The sequence below is a fragment of the Macrobrachium nipponense genome, chromosome 31 (genome assembly GCF_015104395.2).
Source record: "Macrobrachium nipponense isolate FS-2020 chromosome 31, ASM1510439v2, whole genome shotgun sequence".
NCBI classification, from domain to species: Eukaryota; Metazoa; Arthropoda; class Malacostraca; order Decapoda; family Palaemonidae; genus Macrobrachium; species Macrobrachium nipponense.
In genome coordinates this window covers 61,944,297-61,958,328 of record NC_061093.1, presented here as the reverse complement: position 1 = coordinate 61,958,328, position 14,032 = coordinate 61,944,297, and positions in this window count along the sequence as shown.

Here is a 14,032-nt window from a genome sequence, read left to right as displayed (position 1 = left end):
CTTTTGGAAAGGAATGTGGCGAACAGATCTACATGAGGAGTGCCCCAAAGATCCCAAAGACTCTGACACACCTCTGAATGAAGGGTCCATTCTGTGTGAAGGACCTGGCTTCTCCTGCTCAGTCTGTCCGCTTTGACGTTTCTTGTACCCTGAACAAATCTTGTCAGGAGGGAGATGTTCCTCTGGGAGGTCCAAAGTAGCAGATCTCTTGCTATTTCATATAGGAACAAGGAGTGTGTTCCTCCTTGCTTCCGAATGTAGGACAGGGTGGTAGTGTTGTCCACATTCACTTGGACCACACTGTTTGCCACAAAAGGTTCGAAGAACTTTAGAGCCAAGTGAACTGCTAGAAGTTCTTTACAATTTATGTGCCAGGACACCTGTGCTGCCTTCCAGGTGCCTGACACTTCTCTCGGTCCTAGTGTTGCTCCAACCCTTCTCCGATGCGTCTGAATATAACACTCGGCTTGGGTTCGGAACTTCCAGAGAAATTCCCTTGTTCTCTTTTAGAGGGCAACCACCATTGCAGGTGTTTCATCTCCATTGGAAGGAGAAAACTGTGGAGAGAAGTCCCGTCTTCCAATTCCATGATCTCCTTAGGAAAAACTGAAGAGGACGAAGATGCAGTCTTCCTAGAGGAAAGAACTGTTCGAGCGAGGAAAGGGTCCCTAGAAGGCTTAACCATTCCCTCGCCGAAGTTCGTTCTTTCCCTAAGAAGAGATAGACTTTCTCCAAGCCTCTCACGATTCTCTCTTGCGAAGGAAATACTCGAAAACCCCAAGAATCCATCTGAATCCCCAGATAGACCAAGTTCTGTCTGGGATCAGTTTGTGACTTCTCGAGGTTCACGAGTAGTCCCAACGCCTTTATCAGGTCTAGGTCAAAGAAAGGTCCTCCAAACACTGTCTCTCTGTTCTGGCCCTGATGAGCCAATCGTCCAGATATAGAGAGATGTTGACGCCTTTGAGGTGAAGAACCTCGCCACATTCTTCATCAGGTTTGTGAAGACCTGAGGAGCTGTGGACAGGCCGAAACACAAGGCCCTGAACTGAAAGATCCTTTCCCCGTCATGAAACGGAGGTACTTCTTCGAAGAAGGGTGAATCGGGACATGAAAATAAGCGTCCTGGAGATCCAGGCGACACCATCCAATCTCCTTGACGTAAAGCCGCAAGGACTGAGGCCGAAGTCTCCATAGAGAACTTCTCCTTTAGAACGAACTTGTTCAGAGCACTGACATCTAGTACTGGTCTCCAGCCCCCCGAGGCTTTCGCAACCAGAAAAGCCGATTGTAAAACCCCGGAGAGTTTTGCTCCAGAACTAATTCTATAGCTCGTTTGTCCCACATTTGATTCACCATCAGACGAAGAGTATCCCTCAGTACAGGGTCCCTGTATCTGGCTGACAGTTCCCGCGGAATAGTCGTTAGGGGAGGACTGTCCTGGAAGGGGATAAGATATCCCTTCCTGATTATGGACATCGAAGAGGCGTCCGAGTTTATGAATGTCCAGGCGTCTGCAAATTCGAGAAGCCTGGCACCCACTGGTGTTTGGAGGTTGTCTGTCTCACTTCCCTTTCTTAAGGGACGGGAAGAAGCTTTACCTCTCCTCTCAGGACCTCTTCTCTTAGAGGGAGCTCTGGAGGGAGGGCCTCCTCGAAAGGGCTGAACCGTAAAGAAGTCGGTCCTTTCTTGTCAACCGCAACTAGGGGTCTCTTTCTTCCTTGCAGTGTGAAGGAGAAGATCCTGTGTCGCCTTCTCAGTCAGTGAGACGAGAAATGTCCTTCACTAACTGAGAAGGAAACAAGAAGTCTGACATGGGAGCGAAAACCAGGGCTGCTCTCTGTGAGGAAGAAACCGCCTTGGTTAAGAAGGCACTAAAAATACTCCTCTTCTTAAGGAGTACCGCTCCAAAGAGAGAGGAGATTTCTCCCATCCGTCTTGTACTGCCTTATCAATACATGACAGAATACTAAGAATGACTTCGGTCTAGACCTTCCGAGTCATGAGCCTTCTTAGACATCACCCCCAGGGACCAGTCTAGGAAATTAAACACTTCCAAAATATGGAAGAGGCCCTTGAGGAGATGATCAGTCTCAGAAATCGCCCAAGTCACACGAGCTCCATTCAAAGCGTGTCTCCGCGATGAATCAACTAAGGTTGAAAAGTCCGCTTCAGCCGCCGCTGGGAGAGAAAGGCCCATGTTCTCCCAGTTCGGTACCGAGAAACCTCTTTTACCAGAAAGTATGGCTGGAGGCATACAGAAGGTGGTTCTGCCCAGATCCTTCTTCGACAACATCCATTTGTCAAGAGACTGTAAGACTCTCTTCATAGAGATCGTAGTCCTCATCTTCAACACCGACGAAGACTTCGGTACAATCGCACTCGAAAAACAGTGATCGAGGCGAAGGAGGAGCCGCAGGAGTCAATGAATCTCCATACTCCTGCAAAAGGAGGTCCGTCAGAACTCTATAGTTAGAGAAGCCTTCTCTACCGTTAACCTCGTCTTCCGAATCTACTTCCACACCGTGCGGAGAATCGGCTTGAAAAACGAGAGGATCTTCACCAAGTTCTCTCTCTACTGGCGACAAACTCCTACTGAGAAGGGACTCATAGAGTGAACAGATTCTCTCTCAAGTCTACTAGTAGTCTCGCTGTCTGCTTGACTTCTCACGCCTGGAAAGCTCTTCGCGCGCTTGGCTGGCGCCTTCGGCTTGCTGCGCTCGCGCTTGGCTGGCGCTTCTCGCTTGGCTGGCGCTTGCTCCGCTGGCTGGCTTGGATCTCGCGCCTGGCTGACGCCTCGCGCTTGTCTGGCGCCTCACGCATAGCTGACTCCTCGCGCCTGGCTGGCGTCTCGCGCTTGGCTGACTCCTCGCGCCTGGCTGGCGCCTCGCGCTTGGCTGAATCCTCGCGCTTGGCTGATTCCTCGCGCCTGGCTGGCGCCTCGCGCCTGAGCGTATCCTTATCTAGAGACTCGCTCGGATAGCTCCTGACACTTGAAAGAATCTTCGCGCCTGGAGACGTCTCACGCTTGTAAGGCTCTTCATGCCTGGAGGACGCTTCACGTCTGGCAGGCGAAAGAAGACGAGACTTCTTAATAGGAAGTCTAGCGTCCTTCTTGCGAGGGGGATTCCCTCGAAATAACTCCAACCAAAGAGGCCTAACTGCTCTTGTACTGCTAGCAATATCCTTCTTGGAAGCCCACACCAGCGTCCTCTTTCAATAGAATAAAGCAGGAGAACTCGGAATGAGTGGCGAATCCTCCACTACCGATCCCGAGGGGTAGGCGTCGAGAACCAGCTTAGCCTTCCTTTGAATAGAAGAGGGGGCTTCCCTCCGAGAAGCCGCCTCCGGGCCCCCCTCGGAGTCCAACGCGCGTTCTTTCCAGGGTGTGCCTTTTCAGTGCCTAGAAAAGGATCCGGAGTCCTTGTCCACCCTCGTTTAGGTGAAGGAGAAACCGGAACGACGAATAAACAATCTCCGTAGGAAACGCTTTCTATTAAAGTCTGGTCCTGCGCCAAGACCTGTAGCGAAACAGCAACCTGCTGAAGGGACGCCTTGACCGTTTGGTTGGATTTCCCCCCAACAACCTCCGTAAAACTACCCTTTTCGACCTTTTCCTTCTCCTCTGGGTTATGTTGTAAGGTTTTGGAAAGGAGTGTCTAAGGCCTGGGGGAGCATCCGCAGGGACGGTCAGTACCGCCCCCGTCCACAACACTGGGAACACCTCCACTTCACTAAGTAATTCACTATCCACTTTCCCTTATCTTGCATGGTCCGCCATTTTTTGTTGTCTTCATTTTACGAAGAGTAATCCCTTCAACAGAATTTTGGCGATTTTCAGAAGCCCGAATCCCGAATGCAAAGCCTTGGGTCAGGGTCGATAGCGTAAGGGAGAATCAATCATTAATAATTGAGGAAAGAGTTAGGAACCTCAAAAAAGGAAAAAGCTCCAATTTTAAGGTAGGCCTTGTACTCACACCCTTTTGTGGCAGGCCCGTCCCTTAATTGCTATTCCCTCTCTAACTTCTTCAAGTAAAAGAAGTTAGAGTCCTTCCATTCATTAAGTCATTCAACTTTTCCACACTCAAATCACAGGTGTTAGCTAAAGACCAACAAGTTCAAAACCCCTACAACCTTACCGACATGACAGTGTGAGGATCAACCGAAAGCCTTCGGTATCCCTCAACCCTTGCCCAGCCCTACATTCACAACACACGTTTCCCCCCCCCCCCCCCCCCCCCCCCCCTTCACACTAACACTTGAATCAAGACAGTTCTATCAGAAAAAATTCAAAAGGCAAAAGTTCCCCAAATCCAGTCCCACAGTAGCGAATTGCCAAAACAATGATCCAAGTAAACGTTCACCAAGAAATTCCAATTCTAGAAGTGATCAAAAAAGTTTCCTTGAAAAGCAAATTCCTCAGTCCAAGGAGGTAAAGTAACAACAATTTTTGTTGATACCACCGTCGACAGAGAAAAATATTGAAAATAGAAAATTGGAATGGTTTTCCTAGTCCCCCTGCCGCCCAGGGCAGGCAGGTAAGATCCACCTTGACCTAACCTGGTAGCGAGTGGCCGCGAAATTTGAATTTCCCTGTCGGGGTGGACGACGGAGTCTTAAGCTTAAGTAATATATCTGACAGGTAAGTTTCATTGTATGAAATTTTAATTTTTTAAAGAACAGTAACCAAATAAGTGGTGGCCGTTTGGTTTTCCCATATGGTGGTACAAACCCGCCGAAAGGTAACTTGAGGTTAGGGGAAAACTCCTTTTAAGGTTGCTCCAAATATAGAACAAACCACCCATCAGGAAGGAAGGTTATCGCTGGTAGGGAAAAATCTCTTAAGAAACCAATAACCTATTTATAAACAGGTCACGTTTTTGATGGGCTGGTTTGCTATATTTTGAAGTGCCCTTATCTTTTCTTATCCAAAAAGCTTGACAATCCCTTTGTTGCCATAACTAACAGTTTAACATCAAGTACTTTCTCCTCGTTCTCTCTCCCCCCACATCCATTGCTACCCACTTCATTCTAATGTTTTTGTTTCCGCCGAAAATCCCTACTTGGCTGGTTTAGCTGGGTTTGTTTTTCTTTTTTTATCTTTTTTACATGATTCACCAACTTTCAATCAAGTCCTGTTTAGTAAACTTTCCAAGAAAAAATTTCTTATTCAATCTTCCCACGTTTCCTATTCTAGCCTATTCTATGTTCCAATACTAAATTTTTCTTTGAGGTTCAACATTTTGATAATTGACTGAGCCACTGAATACCATAAGCAGTCCCTATTCATTTATTGCACGCAAAATTGTTTTCTTTAAGGTGTAAAGGAAGTTGGGGAAAAAAAAATATTTGTATATCAATTTATTAACAATCTAATACAGAATAGTCAAGATAGAGTTAACCCATTTTTTATTTACATAAAATATTGGGTTTTTGAATAAATTTTTTCAACATACCTGAAAAGTAAATATAAAGGGTCTGCAATTTTGATATAAAATCCTTAGCAGATATGGTTTTAAGACTACGCACAAGGGTGGCAACTAAAACCAACAATCCAAGTAACTTGCCCTTTGCCCCTAATGTCGGTTTTTGGCTGAACCCAGTTCTGTTCTCTCGCTACACTATTCTTCAAAACAAAGTTCTTTGAGCATGGTCCATCACTTCATTATCAAATTCCCTGTGGAGTCCTCAACGAAACACCTGTAAATAGAAAAATGGAGATTTAATTCACAATTGTATGTTTTACAAAATTGTCTCAAAGTTCCCTTTGGAGTCCTCTCAAACGATCCTGTAAAATAAAAATAAAATGGAATGTAAGTTTTTTTAAAAAATGACCAAATTTTGTAATCAATGTATTTTTTCATAGTTAACTATTGGTTTGTTAAATCTCAATGGGCAACCAGCTAAAATAAAAAACAAATTGTAAAGCAAAGGAATCTGGGTGGCAATCTGGTCCACTGACCTGGGCCCTTGGAAGCCTCATGATGCATTCAGTCGTTTCTTTGACCACCTTAAAGATTGGTTCTGACTTTTGGCACTCTACTTGTCCCTAGTCCCCTAGTTGGTTTTCTTTCTTTGTTTTTTAGCCTGTTATTTGATTTGGCGCACTTTTGAGATTGCCTTTCAGTGTAAATGGATTGTTTGTGCCCTACTTGTCCTTTTTTAATCCATGGGATTCCTGCCAAGAGTTTCTAGGCCCCTTCCAGCGCATACTGTCCCAGGCATTCCAAATAATTCTACTGTTTTGAGTTTTTTTTTTTAGTGTTTTGTTCTGTTTACTGAACCCCACCATACCAACTTGCAGTAGGTGGCATTCCAAATTTTTGTACTATCCACACTAAACCCCTTGCTCACAATGTCCGTTTTTCCTGGTCCCCTGTTGTCCACAGTGGGAACGCTGCGTTTTCTACAAGAAAGGGGAGCACCATAGTGTATCTACTTTGTCCTTCTTGTTTATCTTCTCCCTTTGTTTTCAGCTATTACACATCGCAACCCAAGGGTAGTTAGTTAACATTTCCGACCTTTTAATTGGAGAAAGCCTTATCATCCCTACAGTGAACTTGTGAACAGGCTGATGGAGGACAGAACCATCTTGTAGACAAAGGGAGAGTTGGCCATCAAACGCAACTAGAACCACGTCCGTACGAAAGGTGGAGGCAATTGTCCCACTGCTGGGTAGGAACGATGAAAACACCCCTCCTCACTCATCCCAGGAGACAAAGAAGCAACCAAAGACCTTGAGGACGAAGGGGGATGGAGACCTCTTAGCCCTACGATGCCTTTTCTTGTTAGAAAGTACAGGATACCTCTTGCAAACAAAACAGAGTTCCCAGGCTATCAATCTTATCGCTTGAAGGAACGTCTCTGAAAACTGCAAGGAGGCTGCGATGACATCATAGATTAAGGCTGGAAACATGACATCGTCGGCAACAGGAAGATGGGGAAGAAAAGAAAAAACACCAAACAGGTGACATCACAGGTCAAGAGAGGATGTTGGGAGGTGAATGTCATGCAATTCGGTTATGGGTTGATTCCTAGTCAGTTGGCCCTCACTTGACAGCTAGGAATAAGCAGCGTGACCCTAGAAACGTCATAAAGTTTGTTGATGGTCAAGATGACGAAGAATCTTGAAGGACTTTGAGGAGAGTGGAAGGCCCATCCATGCAACTTGCCAGTAAAATGTAACACATTTTGCATGGTGGTAGGGGTGAGAACATGTCAGTTGGGCTGTAAATGGCAGGAAAAACCTCTTCTCACTCCCAGAAGACAAGTTTCTGAATCCTCCCAAAGTCCTGACCGCAAAAGAATGATAAGGAGGAGGAAGATATTGGTGATGGGGCCCTCTTTCGTTCTATGACACCTCCCTTCTTAGAAAGCTACAGAAAATACCTTCCTACCTCTGTTTTTTCACCACGAGTCCCGCCTCTCAACCATCGCTTGAAAGGAAATGTCTCTGAATGGGTCTGCAGAAGGCTGTGATGTGATGACGTCCATGGCAACCAGGCCGATGGAAGAGAAGACCCACCTCCATATTGACATCAATAAGGCAAGAGATGATACTTAGGAATTGGATGTCATGGGCATTCCAAAGAATGGTGGCTTCAGATTTGATGGTATCACTGGTATACAAGCTGGTGCGGGCCAACCCATGGAAAGCATCTTATAGATGTCGATGGTTGAAGAATGACGAAGAATCAGCTTTTATGACCGGAGGTGGAAACTGGAGCATGGGACCACATACTTGTGGCTTGGCAAGACAGTAAAAAACAAAACACTTCCCTCAAACTCCCAGAAAACAGACCTGAAAAAATTCTACCAACATCTGAAACCCTGAAAGATGGAACCATTATCAGGCACGAGGCCAGAGGGAATGCTTTGGGAGTGCTGTCACAGCCATTCGGAATGGTGACTCGAGTTTTTAAATGGCCCTCACCGGTGACAATCATAAGCGGCGACCCGCCAGGAAAGTTGTACCCCATATGGTTTGTTCAATGGCTGGAGTATGACGGTATAATCTGGCTGTCAAGACCTTTGTTTCTTGAGGCGAGACAACGTCCTGTGCCTGGGGAAGGTCGCGAACTCTTCCACTCCTTCCCAGAAGACAGTCCCCGTTGAATCCCCCTCCCATCCTGACCCAAGAGCTTAGAGGGGGAGGAGGAAAAGAAAGCGATGGAGAAAGGGGTGAAAGGAGCCTCCTTGTCCTATGACGTTTTCCTTTGTTTAAAGAAAAGTAAAACACGATACCTGCTTGCAAAAAAGAGAGGTATAACTTAACTTCCATCCATCGCTTGAAGGAACGGCTGACCTGGTCATTAGATGAATCTGGTAAAAAAATGGTCAACGGTAACAGGCAATGATTTAGATAACATCGCAACATCGACATCATAGGCCACAGGTGGCTGCTGGGAGTGATGTCCATGGCACTTGGAATTGGGAGGCCTCGAGTGGTCGATGGCCGCCCCACTGGGGACATATAATTGTTGTCGAAGTGGTTCAGATGATGGTCATAAATCAGCTTGGATACTCCTTGAGGAAGAGTGAAGGCTATTAAACGAAACCTGAAGCATATATACGTACATCCGCAGGGGTGTGGAGACATCAGTGCTGGGAAAGGCAGCAAACCCTACGACTACTCATTCCCAGAAAGCCCAAAATATAAACTCTCGGCTTATGAATGCTTCTTGTTGAAAAAATACAAGAATACCCTTCTTTGGTGAAAAACCAGATTGTCCCTATCAGACCTCCCTTGAAAGGAAGGGTCTCTGATGAACTTTCCTGCAGGAGGCCTTGCAATGAATGTCATAGACAAAGCTTGGAATTGACCGTTCACTGGCAATGCTCGAGATTGAATCAATGCAGCTAACTTTTCGCAGGCAGAAAAGGATGCTGGGAGTAAACAATGTGGAATTCGGAATAGTAGTGGCTTGAAGTGGATTGGTTCCCACTGGCGGGCAAGAAAAGAAGGAGTGAGGATGGGGGGAAATAACTTTTTTCGTCCAAGGATGCTTTCCTTGCTATAAAAAGTACAGGATACCTCTACGTGAAAGACGAGTTCCAGTCTAATTCAACCACTGCCTTTGGAGGGTAACGTGGCCTGGTTCGGCAAGGTGGTAGGGTTAGGTGATTTCAGTCCTTGGTCCATCTCTTTCGTAAAATAACGGACCCATCCTGGAGTCGCGCCTTCCCTCTTTCCGAACAACCAATTATAAGCTGTGATAGACCTAGTACGTGCCTGATGCCAAAAGATGATTGGTTCGCAAGGCCAAGTCTTGAAGTTTGGAGGCTTCCACTTGAAGTTGGAGGTTCCACTCTACTGCTCCTCCCTCCTTGCAGTTCGGCCAAAGCATTTCCACCATCCTTGGTAATGGGCCTTACCTCAGTCTACTGCCTACCCATCCAAGTCCTAAGCAACCAGCAACCGACCCTTTCAGCCTTGCCCCCTACGAAATCCAGGAAGGGGCCAAAGGGGGTTTGTCAACTAGATAAGCTTGCCCCTCCCTTCATGGTTGCCAAGGGGTGGTGGGACGATGCCTTGGCAGGTCCCATTCGGCCAAAATGGCAAATTCCAGTAAGGAAAATCAGAGAAGTGAGTGGTTTAGGATGTCCTTCGGGTGGGGTAATCTACTTACCTTTGACGACTTGTTCCTCCCTTTCCTCTCAGAATAGACCCCTTCCTCCCACTAAACACTTACCTCTCAAGGCCTCTCTGTAGTTAGTAAAGCTTCTTTCCATAGGGGAAGGTGTTTTTGAAGATGCCGGGTAACCGAAGGGCACAAAGGAGGAAAGTACATCGTCCTTGCACTGGGTTTTACAGATTGGATTTTTTCCTGGTTCCAAAGGCTACAGGTGATTGTAGACCATGAATAGATCCACGAACACAGAATTGAACCCAACTTCATCATGGAGGACAAAGGTTAGACACATCTGTTAAAACAATCAGTAAATGTTGTCTTTATCTTTAAATAAAAATCCTTTGGGTCCTAACTGTCCTCTTTGCTTAACCGAAAACAGACTAACACTTAACCCTTTACAGAACTAATAAAAAACCTCGGAAGTCCAACCTACTGGTGGAAATTAAGTGTACTCTCCAGTTAGTGTGAAGTACCATTACCTGACAGAATGTCAGAACTACTGGTTACTTTTAAAAAAAACAAGGAAAAAAGTTCACTTAATAAACATTACAATAAAAAATAGAAAAACAATTATAATAAATGGAAATAGCGTAGGGTACATGGTAATTACAGTAATTAAACAGTTGAACAAAAGTCCATGAAAACATCAAGAGTTTTTGTTTGATTCAGTCGCATGGCTCAACCTAATATGACTCAAAATACCGCTAGCTAAACTGTAAAAGCTAACTGGAGTCTGCCAGGACTGTAACGGAACATGTACTAACCTAACCATGAAGCCAACTAACCACAGAAGCCAATAGAAAGGAAAATAAGTGGCCTGAATGTTGTCCTATTTCCCATGGGGGGGTTGATATAAAAATCGCCTATAAACTGAAGTAATGGGTTTGTGGATGAAGTACAAGTTTTGGGATTTGCTTGTGATGTTTAAAGCAAAACTAGTCCTATACTGAAGTAATGGTTTTTTGTGAATTGCAACCAGTTATTTATCCACATTCAAACTCGAAAAAAAAGAATTTTCAGATTTCCACATGGAAATTTGATAAAAATGTTTATTACAAATCAATCAATGCAAAACCTGAAACCAAGATAACAATGAGCCCTGTGTTTTCAACCATTTTGAATCAACCATTACTGGTAACTTGGTCACCCGGCTTACTGGGTCTCACATCAGACATGGTTGAAAAATGCCCACCCCCCGCCAAACAGTAGCACTTGATCTACAGTTGTTCGATCTGAAACCAGTCTCCGGCATTGTATAAAGTTCTCTTGTGATCACTTAACAAGATTAGTGGCGCAACTTGATTGCAACATTAAAAGGCCAAAACATGCTTAGCCCAGGAGAAAACAAGATTGATGACATCTAGGAAAGTGGGTAAAAAACAGATGAGATAATGAGTTTACACATCAATAGGAAGGGTTTTTTCCTTTGGCAGGTTGAATCACTCGCTCCCCTCAAGCTGAGGAAATCCTCCGAATTACAAGACAAAAAATGGGAAATCAGACAACACGAACATCGAGAAAACGGTAGGTAACCTACTAGTCAAAAGCAATAATGTTAAGAAACCTCTTTTTGCCCTCCATTTAGTTAAAACTTTTAGAAAAAAAGCAGCCAATAGAATTGGATTTATTCCTTATATGAGTGGTAAGAATCTCGCTGCAATCTTTCCTTTACAGTGCTACTATTTTATCCTTACTACCCTCGCAAATAATCAGCCTTCATAATCGAAATATCTTCCCCCATGGTTAACAGAAGCATTAACTCCTCTAAATATGTTTGTCCTTTAAAATATCTTCCCTCCCTCTCTCCCTCGCTATCTCCTCCTTCCCACATTGGTGGCTCTCCTTATAGACGTTCAGGCATAAACCATTCACTTTCTTTCACTTCCACTTTTTACAGTAAGCAAGCTTTGTACCAGACATAGACAATGGTTTGTTTTTATACCCCTGAAAGTTTGTATCATTTTGCCTTTTGGATCCAATGGTAGGAAGATATAGTAACAAACTGAACTGCCTTAAAAAAACAATGCCTACTTACCAGTTTGTCCCAGTTAATATATCTCCCAGTCATTCGAAAAGGAAGGTTAACTCAACCGATCATGCATAGACAGCTGTTTCTTCAGACATAGGTTGAACAGAAATCGATGAGCAAAACAAGAAGCTAAGAAAGCAAAGACCATTTTCCACATTTCCTCTCTTTCTTGACTGGTACTGAAGTCTGTGAAAGGTTACAATCCAAATATCAGTATCTTTTTTATCTTACAAATTATGAATAGGAAAGTGAAAACATCCTGCCAATAAGTCCCCCATTATGATAGAAAATCACAAAGGGAAAAGCAGATTTTTTAACATAGTCCCATTTTTTGCCATCTAAGCATTAAATAACTAACTAATAAACATAACCACACTTTTGACAGGACCAAACAACTATCAATAAAATACATCCCAACAAATGATTATTTTAAATAGAATTTATTTAATATCTAAAACATTTCAAAATATCCTTTAGCTATTACCATGTAATCCCTGCTTAAGAAATGTTGCAAAATAATTATTTTGGCAAGTTTATCACGTGTAACTGTGATAGTCCCACTATAAACAAAAAAAGCAAAAAAAAAAAAATGGGTGGCCCTTGGAATTGTTTAACTTCTGGAACAGACCAGCAAAACACTGTGCCATATACATTTTTAAAAAATTTTAAAATAAACTTATTTTACAATCAAAAAGGAAACACAGTAAGGGGTTGCCCCTGATCAAGAAGTCACTGGGATAAAGTGTGTTGTTTCTGGGAAAACACTTTTTTCTGAAAAGGGTGATCCTAGGCATTAGGAACCAGGAACTATAGGTCTAAGTTAATTCAGTAGCCTTTGACAAAGTCATCATAATGAACTAATATTACATATAAGTGAATGGCTGCAGTTTTACAAAAAAAATATTAAAATGTTTTAGGATAACCTTAATACTTGAAGAGCAAAAATTAAAAATGTTTTGTAATGAAACAATAAAAGTTTAACATTATCCTTTAGCGGGTAACTTTACATAGCTTTCTTTAGTTTCAAACTATTATCCTGGCAGCTTATATTCAAAATTTGTGCTAAGCACTTTCAAAATGTTTTAGGGAGGGTAGAATTGACTAGTCCTGGCGCACCTAACAGGAAAAACTAGGAACTGGGTTTAGCAGACAACCCTCATTTCCGTGCTCTAATTGTCCCCCATGGCGACGAAGAGGGGAAGGCAGACTCCAATTTTTGTATTTACTTGATAAGATAATTCTATGGCAACCTTTATTATAAACCCAAGTTTCATTTTTATAATAAGTAAAGAAACTTTATCCAACTAATCACATTCATTGAATACCCAATATTAAACCATGGATGGTGGGATTTACATGGCCGGCGCATTCGCTCCTAAAATTGTGTAAAATGGAATTTTTGAATTAAGACATTTGTAATGAACTTTTGAAATAGAAACGTTTGCTAGCATTTGAAACGACAGTGCTTGTCATTCCACCTTATCAGTCAAGAGAGCTAACTGGCAGGAGAAAATTAATTGCCTACCCCCCGGTTTTTTTTTGCTCCTCGAGTCTCAACCCGTAATGGCCGTGGTGGAAATCGAAGCCATTGAAGCGCCTCTACCTTTAAGTGATAATCTTTTGGAGGGTGGAGTTATTCCTCATCGCTAACAAGAGCAATTAGTGGAAGTTTTTGCATTGTTCCACAAGGCTAACAAAACTTCCTTTGAAACGTGCCCTTTGGGCCCTTGGGCACAGTAACCAACAGTAAAAAAAAAACCAACCAGAACAACACTGTCACCTACAGTGAAATAAAAAACAAAATCAAAACCCGTCCACTGGAAGATGAAAGGGTGCCCCCGGGTACACCTTTTGGCCCCAGCAAGCCTCCTCCAAACTAGACAACCATCGCACCAAGGTGAAGAGATAGTAAAAGAGAAAAATCCCTTTATTTCCATTCTGCCATAACCATAACCAATCACTCAATTTAAGATTGTGAGGGTACCTGAAAATAATACTTAACTTACACATCCCAGAAGGTCAAATTGCAGGAAGGAGTAAGGGGCAGTGGGAGCCTGAATAGTAAACTTAGGTAGGTAGGTTGGCTGACTTTGTCGACTCGGTCCCCTTACGGTACCTAGTTTAAAAAGTCATCCCTCCCTCTTAAAACCAGGCTGGCCCCACAGTCCCCCTTGCCGTTTGGTGGGTCCAAATAGGAAGATAGCCCTACCTCCAGACTGGCAGTCTCTCCTGAAAAACGGAGTCCCCCTGCCTCAGGAACGATAGCCTCTGACGGAAAAACGCGCCACCTTCATTGGATACTGTGAACATGACCACAGATCCAGCCCAGGAAGACTACTAGAGTAGCCTGCCATGGTGATAGGCTCCAGGC